Below are 6,000 nucleotides of genomic sequence, written 5' to 3' on the forward strand. Positions count from 1 at the left end.
TATCTTTTACTATTTTTTCTATGGGTGATTAATGAAAGGCTTTAGGTGGTTAATTTTCCTCTCAGTAAAATTATTATTATATCTTATAATTTTAGATAGGTACTAATAATTATTTGGCAATTTAATTTTGATTATCTCGTGTATGCCACAATTGTTCAGAGAATAAATGAACAAATTTTCATGTCCCTAAGATAATTTTTATTTGTACATTTGCAGCTTCTTTACAGTGCTTAATATGGTGTGACTAGAGAATAATTCTCTACAATTTCTATTTCTTGGAATTTTACAATTTTTCTTTTTATTCAACATGTTATTAAACACTGTATATATTTTATGGATTCAATAAGAAGATATATAGAAAATTTGTAGTGTTTAAATGTATTTATATATGTTTTTCAATGTTTTAGATAGATCTAATTTCATTAATTGAGTTACATATATACTATAACCTGCTTTATTATTATTATTATCTTGAATATCAGTGCCAGAGAAAAATGTTAATCAATTGCATTGTTATGTAGTTTCTGTAAATTTGTCTTTTACTCATAAACTAATAGTAGGATATTGGCTGCACACAGTTTTCTGAACACTATGAATTAACTGCCTAACGTAATAATTTTTGCAATGAATTAACTATTTTCTTATAGTTTTATTTAATTATGTTATCATTGAAATTATTAACTTTTCTCTGTTGTCTGCTTGGGTGCTTTTCATACTTTCCCTTTCAATCTTTTTGAGTGACACTGCTTGGGTTTACCTTTGAAGGTCATATACAGTTGTACTTTTATGACTAAATTCTGACTCATTTTTTCTATGCTCACATTTATTTCACTTACGTTTATTATATATAAGATGTTTTCCTCCCTCGTGCACCAATTCTCCAGTAATTTGGAAGTTTTTGAACTTGTTTTCACTCTAGTTTAGTACTTCAAATAGTATCCTTAAATGCATAAAATACATTAAATGAGAAGAGTAGATGATTATGTACTTACCCTATGATTATCTCTCATAAAGCTGAAGAAATAGGTTGAATCATCTTTCTTTTGCTTTTTATCTCCATTGCTCCTATTAGCCTTAGTTTTCCTCTATTTGAGAGCTACATTTGTCTCATTAAAATCTTATTTTTCACTATTACCTCTCAAAGATTATCAACTTTATTTCTAATATTTTATAACTGTGTATTTGAAAACATATTATACACTAATTTGCATTTTTCAACTTTATTGGTATCTAGTATTATTAAATATTGTTTGTTATTAGGCTTTGCATGTGTGTGTCAGAGAGCGTGTGTATCTATTTTTAATTATGTGATAAGCTTGATGGGAATAACAGCCATGTTCCTCATTTATTCTTCAACTCTCCCACAATGCCTAGCACAATGCTTCTCTACATGGTTATTCAGCAAGATTTTTCATCTTACTATTGAATTTAAAAGCTTGAGGGAAATATGCTAGACAGAAAGAAACCCTCAGGAGCTCTCATCAGTCAGCACTAATATTTTTCATCTGTTTTATCTTTTTTTGAAAACAAAGCAAAGTTTCACATTATTAAAAAATATTGCTAACTTCAAAGACTACTCTATGCCATTTTATTTACCAAAGGAAATAGCAAGATGGTCAACAATTGGTATTAGAGATTCACCTGTCCTGATTCTGAAGACAAAAAATAATAATACTTTCTGTTTGATGTGTAAGAGATCCTAAAGATTTAACTTAGTGAAAGATAATAAAGGAGATACTCCATGAGCACATTCTTTTCTCACTGCTCAGTACTGTTCTCCATACGTAGTAATAAATGTGCTGACAGGGTAGTGGAAAAGGAGAGATATTTTTAAGACAGATTTATTTAAAACACCTTGGAGAATATTCTTAGTTTTTAATTACTGACTAAATGTACTGCTTGTATTATCTTCATTATAAATGTTGTTACATACTCTATAAGTCACTCATACAATCAAACTAAATAGAAAGAAGCATAAAGATTAAACATTTTTCACTGATAGTTGCAAGTCCCCTAAATGTTCCTGCCCAATTCTGCTAAACTGACATTTCCTGACCATCAGTTGCTATACCCCAATTTCATTCTTCTGTGCCTACATACTGAACTATGATTAACCCAACCTGTTTTCCATGCATTCCAGAGATTTGAATAGTGAATAATTTTTGAAATAAGGGTTTGACAGCTCTTCCTCAATTAAATGCAGTCTTTTTAGTTACTTGCCCCTCTCTTCAAGAACACTTAAGTTGTTTTTACTTGCAATGTATAATCTTGAACTAATTGTTTTGTTTGGATTTTTTCCTTCTTACACCTTTTAATAGTATCATTCATATTGGAACCAGACCTCCCCCTGACTAGCCCAGAAAGCTTCAGTGAGGATAAAGTATGCTGAAGAACCTTTGCTATCTCCCCTTTTCAGGGTGTGCATAGTGGGGCCTCTAACAGCAGTAGTTCTACTACAGTCAGCCCTTTTGTGTTAGAAGGATGTTGGAGTCTTTATTACTGTTACTAATATTATTATTACTATCCTTGGTTGAGATACCACCACTTCATTCTATTACTGCTATAAGTTTTTATGAGTTAGGTAAAAGTGAAGAATTGGTTTTGATAATTTGGGACCTGTAATTACATTGTTTTTCTACTATAAAAGGCAGCCATTATTTCATAAACTTGCTACCAAGAGAGTTTCTATCTGCTTAATTGTATGGATGCTAATAGCACAAAATATTTGAATTCTTGAAAGGATCTCAATAAGGGGAATCTAGAATTACAATGGCCAGTTTTAGAAACTTTGGGCATAGAATTTTTACTTTAGAGGCACCTTAGCACAAAGAGAAGGAAAGAATCTAGTTTTATTTGTTTAAAAGAAAACACACTTAGGAGAAAGTTTACTTCATGTAAGTCAGCTATAATAGCTGTGTGTGTGTGTGTGTGTGTGTGTGTGTGTGTGTGTGTGTGTGTAAAAATAAGTTTCCTGCATCTATTTTTTCTCTCCTTTATGTAAAGGGAGAAGAAATATCTTGACAATTATAATTTCACATTTCAGTGAGGCTGGATCTCTCAAACTTCTTTTCATTTTTTTTTCTCTCATTTTATCCCCTCAGTGGAGAAATTTTGGAGACTAATTAATCATAAAAAAATTGTTGGCATCTGTGCCTCCTAAAAATATCTAGTCCAGATAGACATAAATGGCCTCCTAAAAACTGAAAAAAAAATTAAGTTGAATTTACTTTGCTTGAAAAAATGTGGACTATGTATAAAAACCTGCAGCTAGGAAAATTTAGTGACTAATGGACTGACTTACTAAGAGAGAAAAGAAGATCTCTGTTTCTACAAAATGAAAAAAGAAAGTTTAAATATAATTTAAGGAGTCTTTATAAAATTTAGCTTTTAAACACATGGACTTAAAATTGTATTAAAAACAAGTGCATATACTATTTCAAATAAGTAGGTGAATAACACTGGTTAACAAATCCGTATGACTTGTATGTTTTCTATGTGAATTAATGCCAAAAAAATCCTATTTTATATATGATTATGTTAAACATTTCATGATGTAAACTTTTCAAATTTTCCAACACTTGGTTTATGAGTCAAAGAGGCTATCATTATTCCCACAATAGTTTAGGATTTCAAATATATTAAATGATGTTTGAAGAAATTAATTTGTAATAAGAGGATATCTTTTAAAATGTTTAACCTCATAAATTCAAATAATATTATGGATAATAAGGGATTAATGTGTTGACTTTAGTTATAATATCCAAATTTTTAATTAAATTTAAGACCTTAGACTAACATAAAGTTGTGTTAATAAATTATTTTTGGTTAATTGGATAATTTCAAATAAAAAATAGAAACTTTCGCCATTAAAAATAGTTTTAGTTTACATGTTTTCTATACATTATAGAATGTGAAAATACCTTTGCATGACATATATGTGGCACATATTTTGCTATAATAGAATATTTGAAGAATATGCAAAATATTTTCTCATAAAAATAGTTTATGAATTACTTATTATTTGTTTCTGTGTCTGAGAACCTTCATAGGAATTGGATGAAGCAAAGTTAAGGATTTCATGAGTTTGCTGTGTGTGCGTCCAGCTTGAGTCACTTAGACTTTCTCAATGAAACAAATATCAGGATGTGTATATGCTGCAGAAGCTAATCATTGTTCATTAGCTATGGTTAAGCAGGGATAAAAGGAAGATTGGAAACACAACAGAAGAAAATGTTGATAATCATTTCTTAGAACTCAGAACCTTTGTGAATAGCTTTGAGAGACAACCAAGAAACATTCATTTTAGATGTTGCAAGATAAACTTTTTTTTTTTTTTTTAAGATGGAATCTCCCTCTTGTTGCGCAGGATGGAGTGCAATGGCAGGATCTCAGCTCACTGCAAACCCCAACTCCTGAGTTCAAGTGATTCTCCTGCCTCAGCCTCACAAGTAGCTGGGATTACAGGTGCCCACCACCATGTCCAGCTAATGTTTTTTGTATTTTTAGTAGAGGCAGGGTTTCACCATGTTGGTCAGGCTGGTCTCGAACTCCTGACCCTAGGTGATCTGCCTGCCTTGGCCTCCCAAAGTACTGTGATTACAGGCATGAGCCACCACTCCCAGCCAGGATGAACTATTTTTAATGATCAGTATAGGAATTTATCTGCAGAGTTTTAATATATGACTTTTCAATTAAATTTAAAGACACATTTTATATTCTTTTTTTGGTAATTTCTCATGTGAACTTAAACATTTATTAAAATTTGTTTCCTAAGTTAAAAAGTATTATATAGAAAGCACAATTGTCTTTGAGGAGAAGTTAAAGATAAATTATATTAGTAAAATTACAACTTTTTATTCAAACATTTATTTAAAATATTTTCCTCTACATAAAGTGTCTTAAGGTTATTCTTAGCATTATTTCAGACTTCTTTCAAACATCTGTCATACACTAGGATATAGTGTGCAACAGCATAGCACACGTGAAAGCACAAATATTAGAGAAACCAAAGTATACAATGCATATTAAGTTTCAGCACATTTTCAGGGTACGAATTATTATACTTAGGACATCAATTTCATATTTATAATTATTTACTATGTAAAATTAAAGGTATAGGGCAAATACCTTTAATTTTTTCTAATTATTTATTACTAGAATATTGTATAAGCATTTCTTGAAAATGTTAATGGCTTCTTTTATTTTACTGGCTGCCTTTTCCATTCTATAAAAAAAATCAACTTCAATATGTCAAAGATATTAGTGAGTCAAATAGGCACGTAAATTAAATAAAATTGGACAGCTAGGGTTTGCAAAGTAATTAATGATTGCTAATATTTGAGCTATAATGACTTTTAAAATAATTGGCATAGTTGCAGTATAATTAGCTGAAATCACTTTTATAAAACTAGTAATTGGTTTTGAAACAAGGGCAATATTTTAAAAAATCTACATGGTATTCAATGCATGTACTCTGACTTCATTGAAATCAAGACATTCTCAATATAAGAGGAAAATAGTGGAAAAAAAGTATATGCATGTAACAGGTAAAATACTATAATGGTCTATGTATGGGAATAATTGAGTTTTCTTTCAAGACAAGAAGTTCCTATTTTCAACTAGTAATTGCACATTTACTTTTTGAGCAATTAAAACACCAAATAGAAATATACTATTTTTGGTATAACGTAGGATATACTGTGTCCTATCACCTAGTTTCATTCAAGTCTTGATTATCTCACACAAACTACCTGTGTCTGACATTTTAGTAACTAAGCCCCCTTTTATACCATCTTCTTGGACCTAATCTTTAACCATGCTCAAGATGAGGGTGATAGTGAGGAGACAGTATCCAATAGTTCAGGTCTTATTGCAGGAAGTAGAAAACAGCTGAACTGATTACCTAAGGATACATCAAATAACCCATGCCCACAGCACTATATAAAGCAAGTTTCTTTATAAAATTGTTTTAGATGGAAAAAATGCCCAGAAATATTTTAC

The sequence above is a fragment of the Pongo pygmaeus genome, chromosome 13 (genome assembly GCF_028885625.2).
Source record: "Pongo pygmaeus isolate AG05252 chromosome 13, NHGRI_mPonPyg2-v2.0_pri, whole genome shotgun sequence".
Lineage (NCBI taxonomy): Eukaryota > Metazoa > Chordata > Mammalia > Primates > Hominidae > Pongo > Pongo pygmaeus.